Raw genomic sequence first — 12,340 nt, 5'->3', positions numbered from 1 at the left:
GGGACAGCCCACCTGGGCGCCTCCCCGCACCTGCGCGGCTATCCAGGACTCGGGCTTGCTCACACTCAGAAACAGCCCACCTGGGCGCCTCCCCGCACCTGCACGGCTATCCAGGACTCGGGCTTGCTCACACTCAGAAACAGCCCACCTGGGCGCCTCCCCGCACCTGCGCGGCTATCCAGGACTCGGGCTTGCTCACACTCAGAAACAGCCCACCTGGGCGCCTCCCCACATCCGCGCGGCTATCCAGGACTCGGGCTTGCTCACACTCAGAAACAGCCCACCTGGGCGCCTCCCCGCATCCGCGCGGCTATCCAGGACTCGGGCTTGCTCACACTCAGAAACAGCCCACCTGGGCGCCTCCCCGCACCTGCACGGCTATCCAGGACTCGGGCTTGCTCACACTCAGAAACAGCCCACCTGGGCGCCTCCCCGCACCTGCACGGCTATCCAGGACTCGGGCTTGCTCACACTCAGAAACAGCCCACCTGGGCGCCTCCCCGCACCTGCGCGGCTATCCAGGACTCGGGCTTGCTCACACTCAGAAACAGCCCACCTGGGCGCCTCCCCGCACCTGCGCGGCTATCCAGGACTCGGGCTTGCTCACACTCAGAAACAGCCCACCTGGGCGCCTCCCCGCACCTGCACGGCTATCCAGGACTCGGGCTTGCTCACACTCAGAAACAGCCCACCTGGGCGCCTCCCCGCACCTGCACGGCTATCCAGGACTCGGGCTTGCTCACACTCAGAAACAGCCCACCTGGGCGCCTCCCCACATCCGCGCGGCTATCCAGGACTCGGGCTTGCTCACACTCAGACTTGGCGCCAGTGCACGCTGGACCTAAGCGGGGTGCGGAGAAAGAGACCGCCCTGGGGACGGGCACACACCCGAGAGCTCCCCCTTTGCTTTCCCGCATCTCCACTTCCTCGCTGATTTATTCTTAGTCCTCTCGTTTCAGCGCATGTCTCAGAGGAGTGTCAGCGTTTGAGGGTTTGTTCGGCCCAGGACCAATACTGTGAAAGGACTTGTTTGCTGCGTTGAAAAGAAGACTCCTATTTTTCCAGTAATGAACTTAACCTAAAAACGTGTTAAAATATGCTCATTAAAGCCGTCTGAAGCGACGGTGGTCTTCATGTGTCTAAGCATGTTAACTTTTACGCACCTGGTGAATCAATCATGTGCAAAAGATGGAAGTTGCCTTCATGGGAAACCCGACCTCCTTTAACTAAGGACTGGGTGAGCGCAGCTAATCCTGCCCGTCAGAGAATGGTGCTCTTTAAAGTTTTAAAGGAGTGTATGTGATTTATTCTGTAGTAAACCACTACACATGGAAAATTAAAATTTAAAATCACAATCATCAGGATATAATAATTGCTATATAACAGATAAAATCCTTCATCCTTATGATGGTTCAGTGCTTACTTCCTCTAATTTCTTGTTTCCTATGGAAATGGGCTCTAGGCCGGGCGAGGTGTTTCACGCCTGTAATCCCAGCACTTTGGGAGGCCGAGGTGGGCGGATCACCTGAGGTCAGTAGTCCCAGACCAGTCTGGCCAAGATGGCGAAACCCTGTCCCTACTAAAAATACAAAAATTAGCCGGGTATGGTGGCGTCCACCTCTAATCCCAACTACCTGGGAGGCTGAGGCAGGAGAATCGCTTGAACCCAGGAGGCAGAATCTGCAGTGAGCCGAGATCGTGCCACTGCACTCCTACCTGGACAACAGAGCCAGACTGTCTCAGAAAAAAAAATAAAAGGAAAGGAAAAAAGAGCTCTAGAAGATTTGACTTTCTTGTGGCATTGTAGACAATTTAAATAAATTATAATTTTGAGAATTTATGCTCTCCATCGCTGATTGATATTGATGATTCAGGAGATAGAAAGAAATTTAGGCAGATAAGGCAGAGAACTTCAGCAGAACTTCTAACAAAAAGCAGCCTGAGAAATTTTTTTTTTCCTTAAGAAAGAGCAGCCTGAAAGGCTGCAAACCTTGCAAAGATAGATCAGAAGCTGGAAGCCTGCACACGAGGGCATGTGGGGTGGAAGTGGGGGGGATGCTGGCACCTGTGCCAATAGAAAAGGACTACCTGGGAGCCAGGTATGTCCACTGTGGAAGCTCCATCTTCCCTATTTTGTTAGCATGTGTACAGTAAGAAAGTAATGGGCAAAATGGAAAAGCTCAGGCATGGAACCATCTGCATAATAAAAGATTGGGGTGGGGGCTGCTAGAGATTCCTGCCCTATGCAGATGGCACACCTGGTCCTAACTGGTTTTTCACACCCCATGTAGATTAGACTGCCTCCCTACTAGCTCATCTATAAAAGGCCTGCATTTCTTGGTAAATTGGCAACCCATTTTTCCGGAAACCCCTTCTGTAGCGGAGAGCTTGTTCTCTTCTTTGTCGCCTGTTACATTTCGGCTCTTAATCCCACTCTTTATGTGTCTGCATCCTGACCTCCCTGTAAGACAATGAACCTGTCACCCCAGACGAGGCTGCTTCATTGATAAAGGTAATTTTTTTCTGAGAGCTAACACAAGTTTTCAGCAGTATGTTTGTGAAATTACTACTCTAAGTAAATTGCATTCCTTCGAGGGGTGAATGACAAAAAGCCACTACATTTTAACAAGTCTGTTTTTATACTACTGAAGTTTCCACAAGTAATTACTGTAGTATAGTTTATGTAATGCTAGTTATTCATATCTAATCATTTGATAATTTATGTAATGTAGTATTCTGTAATAACTTTAATTTGTCTATGTAATATTTGTGGACTACAGTGACGAATACTGGTTATTACATAGAAATTACTTGCGGCTTTTTGTGGGAGCACTCAGTCACACCATTTAGTATAGAATATAAAGAGATGATAGGAGCTACAATATCAAACTCACATTTAGCCAGTCCACTAATATCAGTAGAGAGCTACTTTAATTTTAAGCTACTTCTTAATCCATTATTAAGAGTCAGAAGAGCAGCTCTTTACTTAGCGGGACCCTGTATTTTAGATGTCCTGCACGGCCTTTCTATTATCATAGTATACTCATTGCTCTTTTATAAAGCACATCATATACATATATATTCTCAGTCAAAACAAAAATTGTGTCAGATTATTGTAATTAATATGTAAATATGTAAAAAGGCTATCTTTGGAGCCAAAAGTTAATATTAAATATTCTATTAATAAAAGTGATATTTGATATATTAAACATTAATATTTAACATAAATATTAATATTTAAATATTATAAAATGTTTTAAATAATGAAGATGTCTGTGGTTTGAATGGCATCCCATCAGATCAGGCCCCCATGAAGGATCTCACATGAACATTGCACACACCAGCCCTGGTATTTGAGGTGAGAGAATCTGGAAGTAGCAATAAGAGCATTGACATGTCTCTAAAAAAATGGGGATGGAGAGGATGTGGAGAAATAGGAATGCTTCTACACTGCTGGTGGGAGTGTAAATTAGTGCAACCGTTGTGGAAGACAGTGCAGCAATTCCTCAAGGACCTAGAACCAGAAATGTCATTTGACCCAGCACTCCCGTTACAGGGTATATACCCAAAGGATTATAAATCTTTCTACTATAAAGACACATGCACATGTATGTTCATTGTGGCACTGTTTACAACAGAAAAGACCTGAAATCAACCCAAATGCCCATCGATGATAGACTGGACAGGGAAAATGTGGCACATATACACCATGGAATATTACACAGCCATAAAAAACGATGAGTTAGTTTCCTTTGTTGGGACATGGATGAATCTGGAAACCATCATTCTCAGCAAACTGACATAAGAACAGAAAATCAAACACCACATGTTCTCACTCATGGGTGGGTGTTGAACAATGAGAACACATGGATACTGGGAGGGGAGCATCACACACTGGGGTCTGTTGTGGGGGTAGGGTAAGGGCAGTGGGGGGTGAGGAGGGTGTTTTTCCTCAACATTTTTTAAGGTCTATCTGTATTTTGAAAAATAGATCTGGTCTGCTTTTCTTTTTCTGAGTTGGAGTCTCACTCTATCACCCAGGCTGCAGTGCAGTGGTGTGATCTTGGCTCACTGCAACCTTTGCCTCCTGGGTTCAAGCAATTCTCCTGTTTCAGCTTTCTGAGTAGCTGGGATTACAGGCATCTGCCAGGATGCCCAGCTAATTTTTTGTATTTTTAGTAGAGATAGGGTTTCATCATGTTGGCCAGGCTTGTCTCGAACTCCTGACCTCAGGTGATTCACCTGCCTCAGCCTCCTAACGTGCTGGGATTACAGGGTGAGCTACTGTGCTGAGGTCCCTCTCTTCATTATTTTTAAACTTTCAAATGCTCACCAAGTTGTAGTAAAGTCAGGAGCACAGTATAACACACATTTATTTTTCTCCTGAAACATTAAGAGTGAGTTGCTAACATGACATTCTATCAGTCTTTTTTTTGAGACAGAGTCTCACTCTGTCACCAGGCTGGAGTGCAGTGGCATGATCTCGCTCACTGCAACCTCTGCTTCCTGGGTTCAAGTGATTCTGCTGCCCCAGCCTCCCGAGTAGCTGAGATTACAGGCTCGTGTCACCAGGCCCAGCTAATTTTTGTATTTTTTTATTTAGTAGATATGAGGTTTCACTATGTTGGCCAGGAGGGTCTCAGTCTGTTGACCTCGTGATCTGCCTGCCTCGGCCTCCCATGGCAAAAGGATCTAGTCTAAGAGCTTGCATTGCATTTTGTTATCAGGACATGTCTCTCTTTATTTTCATCTAAACAGTGTCTCAGTCTCTTTGAGTTCCAAGACTTTGACACCTTTGAAAATTCTAGACTGTTCCTTCTTGTGGCCTTTTCCAATGTTTTCTGGTGATTCGATTCAGGACTGCCGAAGGGGATGCTGGGTCCTTGTCATTTCATCCCACCAGGAGGCACATGATTTAGATTTGTCCCATCAGAGATGGTGCTCATTTGATGAGTTGATGAAGGTGACATCTGCCAGGCTTCTCCACGGTGAAGTTATTTAATTTTTTTATTTGAGTTTTGCTCTTGTTGCCCAGGCTGGAGTGCAATGGTGCAATCTTGGCTCACAGCAACCTCTGCCTCCCGGGTTCAAGCAATTTTCTTTTCTTACAGGCACATGCCACCGTGCCCAGCTAATATTTTTTTTTTTTTTTTTTTAGTAGAGATGGGGTTTCATCATGTTGGCCAGGTGGTCTCGAACTCCTGACCTCAGGTGATCCACCCACCTAGGCCTCCCAAAGGGCAGGGATTACAGGCATGAGCTACCATGCCTGGCCGAAGTTATTTATTTTTTTTCTCATTTGAAATAAGTAATTTGCGGAGAGGTACTTTGAACTATGTAAATATCCCATTCCTCACAAACTTTCAATTTGTTCATTTATTTATAATTATCTGTGTGGACACAGCTTCCGGTTACTCCATGGGTTACAGTGGATTTTCTGTTGCTAACAATATTGATAGCATCGCCCAGAGTTTCCCAGTTTGGTTAGTGCCGTTTCTGTAGCTGGCGTCAGTATACTTTGACACATCCCCTTCATTACTGGAGCACTTTGTTTTCTTGACACAACCAGATATCCCAGGCTCATCTTATGTTTTCCCTGCCCTGGCTCGGAAATCGGCCATTTCTCCAAGGGGCCTTAGTTTTCCTTTAACAGAGAATGGTATTTAAGACTCATTTATGAGGGCCCATTGTGCACATTGCTATAGGAGTATAACTGCTCCCAGGTCACCTTGGTGGATAGAGCTAGGGAATGTCTGAATGTGTATGTATGTGTATGTATGTGCCCAGGCCGTCCTGACACTGTTCCTGCTCCTGGGACACTGATGCCCATCGCCCTGTTTGAAATAGGGACACGAAGTCTAGAACCAAAATCCTCCGGGAGATGCTGAATCTCCTCCCCCAGCAGTGTAATTGGTACCCCAATGAGTAAGTTGTGGGTGATATATTCTTGCTTATATGTCATGGTTTTGAGAATTGCAGAATTTTAGGAAAAATGTTGTTTCCAGATTTATGTGGGAATATTAAAACATGAGAAGGTTGGGGAACTTTAAAAAATGTGTGCATGTGTATATGTGTATGTATGTGCATGTATGTGTGTGTATTATGTATATGTACATACATTCATATACAAACACATGTACACAAACACACATGCACAATTACATCCTTCTTTCTTTCTTTTTTTTTTTTGAGATGGAGTCTTGCTCAGTCACCCAGGCTGGAGTGTAGTGGCGTGATCTCAGCTCACTGCAAACTCCACTTCTGATTCTCCTGCCTCAGCCTCCTGAGTAGCTGGGATCACAGGTGCCTGCTACCACACCCAGCTATTTTTTTTTTATTTTCAGTAGAGACATAGTTTCACTGTCTTGGCCAGGCTGGTCTCAAATTCCTGACCTTGTGATCCTCCCACCTCAGCCTCCCAAAGTGCTGGGATTACAGGTATGAGGCACTGTGCCCAGCCTATCCTTACTTATTTCTATATCTACATATATTGAGAACTATACATTCATGATACCTCCAATTCCACTATTGAAGCACACTTTCTAATTTTCTTACTTTTCATATTTGTGATTTCCTTAATCAAAAGTGAGAAACGTGGTTCCCATTATCCTTTATAGATGTATGTATTTGGGCAAACCTCTTGAAAGAATCCACTCTCTCAGTGCCAGGATTGCACCCCATCCCCACTGGGTGCCCTTGTCATCCCACTTAGGTTCCAGTGCCCTCCACTGTTCCTCCGGCCTACTCTACTAGTGCCGTGGGCCCTATATTGGGCCTGTCATCTGCACAGACCCTTTTCTCACCTGGCTCGGGCTCCATCACCCTGGCTCGAGCTCCATCACCCTGGCTTGGGCTCCATCACCCTGGCTCGGCCTCCTCCACGTATAGAGGACCTCTCCGCACTCCTCGGGCTCCGCCACTGTGCACCAGCCAGTCCCAGGCTCTGGCCAATCATGACGGTGCTCCGTCGTGCATGGATAGTCTCCTTTTCCTCCTGGGGATTAGACATCCGAAGTCTGCTTTTTGCAAGCTCATGAAATGATTCTTCCACATTTTTTTCTAAAAGCTTTATCTTTCATATGTATATCTGCTATTCATCTGGAATTGATTTTTATACAGAGTATGAGGTAGGGGGTCAGCATCCATTAAAAAATAAGGCTATCTGACTGATGTACCCTTTACTGTAAATAATCTAATTTCTTACTCCAGCTCTATTTTAAGATACATTTTTAAAAAGTGTTTTTCTTATGTATGCCCTCAGTCTACCATGTTGACCCTAAAGTTTCTTATCGCAAAGTGGCTAAAGTCAAGTAAAGTATTATTTGCTTATCTAGAACCCAAATTAGAATTATCTGAGGTCAAAGGGAGTAGTACATGAAATGTCCTTTTGACTTCCAAAGTGGAGAAACCACCGTTCTCCTGAGCTAGGCTGGAAGGATCCGTCCTCTGAGCTTCTCCCAGCATCTTTGGCTGCTGCTGAGGACTCAGTGTCTTCCACGGTTTGCACATTTTCAATACCTCAGAAATAAAGGGTCGGCAATGTCCACAAAAACCTGGCAAAAGTACGCAGTCCCCTGCCCAGGCCGTCCTGACACTGCTCCTGCTCCTGGGACACTGATGCCCATCGCCCTGTTTGAAATAGGGACACGAAGTCTAGAACCAAAATCCTCCGGGAGATGCTGAATCTCCTCCCCCAGCAGTGTAATTGGTACCCCAATGAGTAAGTTGTGGGTGATATATTCTTGCTAATATGTCATGGTTTTGAGAATTGCGGAATTTTAGGGAAAATGTTGTTCCAGATTTATGTGGGAATATTAAAACATGAGGAGGTTGGGGACTTAAAAAAATAACTCTTCATAACTGCAGCACCAGACTTCCTAATTCCGAAACTTTGGTTCTGCCCCAACCGATAACACATTACAATTCTAGGGGGTAGGTCAGTGTTTAATCTCTTTTTTTTTTTTTTTTTGAGACAGAGTTTCACTCTGTCACCCAGGCTGGAGTGCAGTGGGGTGATCTCGGCTCACTGCAATCTCCATCTCCCGGGTTCAAGCCATTCTCCTGCCTCAGCCTCCCAAGTAGCTATGATTACAGGCACGGCACCTGGCTAATTTTTGTATTTTTAGTAGAGACATGGTTTCACCATCTTGGCCAGGCTGGTCTCGAACTCCTGACCTCTTGATCCACCTGCCTCGGCCTCCCAAAGTACTGGAATTATAGGTGTGAGCCATGGCGCCCAGCCTAATCTAAGTTTACAAAAGCATAGAGACAGTATAAACATCTTTAGAGCTGAAAGTTCCAAGTTCCTGATGTGGCATCCTACTCGCCCTGCATAATCTTCTTGTGGTGAGACTTTCTATTTTACTCGGCCCCATGACAGAGGACAGCATATTCTGTAGGGATTGGGTATGGTTTCCCTGGCCACATATGTCAGTCAGTCCACCAACTGCCGTGAAAAAAATCTTTGATTATTTTTTTATTGTGAAGTTCATTTGCTAAAGGATGGAATTAAAATCTGAACTACCAGTTTAAACAGAATATTTCAGAAATCTTCCAACAGTAGCTCCTCCTAGGGAATCCGCTTCACCTGTTGACTAGCAGCTGCAGATTTAAGAATCTGGAGAAAAGCCAAGAGCATTGCACAAAAACAAGCCAGTCAACCTATTCTTAGCAACTTCTTACCAGACTAAAATACTTTGGGGTTTTTCGGTTTCATAAGACCTTTTTTTAAACCTGATATGACAAGGCTATTATTAATCATAATGAGATCTACAGTACCATGAAAAAGTGACCAGATTGCCCTTAGAGTATAAGAAGTTCGGGCAGTTGTCCTGAGGCTTCCGTTTTGATAGCAGAGAGGACCCATGTGCTAGTGACTTAGGATGTCTTGGGTGGGTAGTGGGCTTTTCCTCCACAGCTCAGAGGCCTTATCTCTCCACCCAGCCTTCTTTAAGTTGCCCTCAGTGTTAGTTTTAACCTAATTTCATCTGTATAAGAGAATGAACTCATAACCCCCAAGCTAAACTCCAGCTGTGGTTTTTAGGGAGTTAATTTCTGCGTTAAGAGGGTTTATTTAGTGGTATGGTGGGTTACTGAGAGAGCTAAGTTGGTTTAACTCTAACAAGTTTGGTGTGCTAAAGGGATAGACATAGAGAAATATCAAAGCATCTTGAGAAGGAACAGGTGTTAGGGAAAGGGATATTTTTAGCGTGGGGTGGAGTAATTGAGCATGTTTGTAGTCTGGGAATAAGAATCAGTGGCAAAGAGAGACAGAGTGCACAAAAAAATAAGTTGGAAAGAGAAATTGAAGAGTAATAGAATAGAAATTGAGTAATAACATGACTTGGACCAAGAGGAAGACAGAGGACTAACAGCCTCTTTGAACGTGTGAAAGTCTGGCCATTTTGTAGAGATGACAGAGACAGAAGCAACAGGGAACACACTGTCTCTGTAGCAAGGCCCTTAGGTCAGATGAGTGCAGGCTGTGAAGTTCACTATGGGTGAGAAGGCGCTATCACTTCGAGTCCATCGAAGCCAGTAGTTTCTGTAGCCTCTTCCAGAGAGGAGTCTTTAATTCGACTTGTAGTACATAAGCCCCCTTTTTTCTTTTTCCTTTTTTATCTGACTTTAAAAGTTAGGGGAGCCCCCTTATTTTTGATGCCAAACTGCTTTCTAGTTTTTAGACACTTAAGGACCTGCACTGCCTCAGGCCACTTTGTTTTGCATTAATAATAATAGCATGTTTCCCTTGCTACGTAAAGAGACCGTTAACGTGTACTTCCAGTGGAGGTAATTAATTTGCAGTGATAAATGCATGCTCCCGGCCAGGTCCGGTGGCTCATGTCTGTAATCCCAGCACTTTGGGAGGCCAAGGTAGGGGATCACGAGGTCAGGAGTTCGAGACCAGTCTGGCCAGCAGGGTGAAACCCTGTCTCTACTAAAAATACAAAAAATTCGCTGGGCATGGTGGCACACGCCTATAGTTCCAGCTATTTGGGAGGCTGAACCTGGAAAGCATGGGTTACAGTGAGCACAATCACGCCATTGTACTCCAGCCTGGGTGACAGGGCAAGACTCTGTCTCAAAAAAAAAAATAAAATAAAAATAAATAAATAAATAAATAAAATAAAAGGATTCATGCTCCTTGCTTGACTTCCGTTGTGAGTCAAACATGAGTCAGAGGTTGCATTTATGACAACAGAACAGAAAGAAACTTCTAAATTGAACCAAGAACCTGGCCACATTGACAGCGTGCCCTCCCTCAAGGCAATGGCCAGCCTAGTGGACACAGGTGAAGGCAATGTCAGGAACATCATTGAGTATTCGAGTGTTAGAGGTCTCAGAGATCATTCTGTCCACCCTCCTCATTCTGCAAATGGCCAAGCTGTGCCTGCCTTCCAGTCCTGATCCAGAGCTCTCTCCATGACAATCTTCTCAGTGACGACATTACTTAATATTACTATTATCCCACACTGCTTTTGCTAAGCACTCATGGAAGAAATGATTTTTATTCTAAAGAGGACAAACATGGACTATAACTGAACAGTGATAAAAATAAAACCATACAACAGAGAGGTGGAATTACAATAATGTTTAAAATTCATAGGTTTAAAGATTCCCAAACTGTACTACTTATTACTAGTAAATATTAGTGAGTTTACGTGCTTTTTTTCCCTCTTCTTGTTTTTACCTGTACAAAAATCCAAATCTCTGAAACCTTCCGTCATCTGTAAAATATTTATTTGGCGAAGTTGTTGTAAGGATTAGAAATAATGTGTCGACATGACCAATATCATATCCCAGCAGTTATGTAAGCATCCAATTAAAAATATATGGACTCAATTACACATAGTGAATAGAGAGGGACCTTCGTCCTCTTCATACCTCTGTGATTATAAGCAACAGTTGCTGTCATTGACATTCTTTGCCTTTATTTAGTAACTGGAAATCTTACTCAGAATCGACTTTAATTCTGTTGTCTTCTAAATCTTCAAAGAATTAAAAATTGCCCTGAAATTACTGTTGGATATAACAGAGCATTGTCAGTGAGGCCTCGCTGGAGTTGGGTTTCATGTGAGATCAGGCTTCTAAAACTGCCTTGCACAGATGAAGAAAAGCTCCAGTGAGCTCCATGAGCCTGATCAGTTTCAGTGTGAAATATCAGCTGTCTGCAGATCCGCAGGAATTGGAGTCCAGTCCTGTGAACGTGGCAGCTTGATATAGTTGTGATTTATTTGGCCCTTGATTTTGGTGCCAAAGAATAATTAGAAGAAAGAGGAACACCATCTTGAATCTGGGATTGAATAGTGAAAATTATATATGACTTCTTAGGGACTTACTTACACTTTGCTTAATAGGTGATGTGTTTGATATTTTTGTATGAATTATCTTAATTCTTACAACAACCCTGTGAAGTAGGATTCACCTAATCTCATGGGTTGATGAAAGAGATCTGGAGAGATTTCGTGATTTCTTACAGCTGAAAGGTAGAGAGCTGGGATTCACGTCACTTCTGCCTGAGTCCAAAGCTCATTTTTGTAACCGTTAAGCTCTAATACCTGAAGTAAATCCTGGAGGTAATTTTGGCAAAGCTTATTGAGAGCTTTGTGGTTCCCTGAAAGCCTTATGATTATCCTAAGTAAAAAGCAAAGAGCCTGGATTCTAAAATCAGACTATCTGGGTTCAAATTCTGGCTCCACCATTTACTACAGAAGAAACCTTGGATAACGTCTTTGTGTCTCAGTTTCCTCGTCTGTAAAATAGGAAGACAAAGCGTGGCTACCTCACAGGGCTGCTCTGAAGAGTGAATGAATTCATGCATGTAAAGCGTCTAGAACTGCTTGGTACATAGTAAGAGCTGTGTTTGCTATTGCTATTGTATCAGCAGCGATCAAGCATTTTCAGAGAAGCCATTTCTAAAACATCTAAATAAGGAGGAGTATTCCTAACCATGCTGTTTCTTTTGACCCTAAACATTTCTGTTCTTCTGTATATACTTAACAGATTGGTGACAAGTGCACACTTATATTAGTGTTCTTCTTAACAATACGAGCTTTAATGAGATGTACTTCACCCATTTAAAGTGTAATTCAGTGGTTGAGAGTATATTCATAGATTTTAGAACAATTTTAGAACCAAACAACTTGGCTTTTCAAAGTTAGTTACCATTCATTTGCTTTCTAAACTCTTAAGTTTATATCTTTCCCAGAATAAAATGTTTGAAAATGACTGTTGAACAAACATGTATGTTGGATACATTCATTTCTTTGATCTCAAAAGTCTGTTTTATTTTTTAATAGCTCTGTTAATGAATGCATGTGTTGGTGCAGAAATTGCAATG

This window comes from Callithrix jacchus, chromosome 3 (genome assembly GCF_049354715.1).
Source record: "Callithrix jacchus isolate 240 chromosome 3, calJac240_pri, whole genome shotgun sequence".
In the NCBI taxonomy this organism is placed as follows: Eukaryota; Metazoa; Chordata; class Mammalia; order Primates; family Cebidae; genus Callithrix; species Callithrix jacchus.
Note: the sequence above shows the minus strand (reverse complement) of the source record.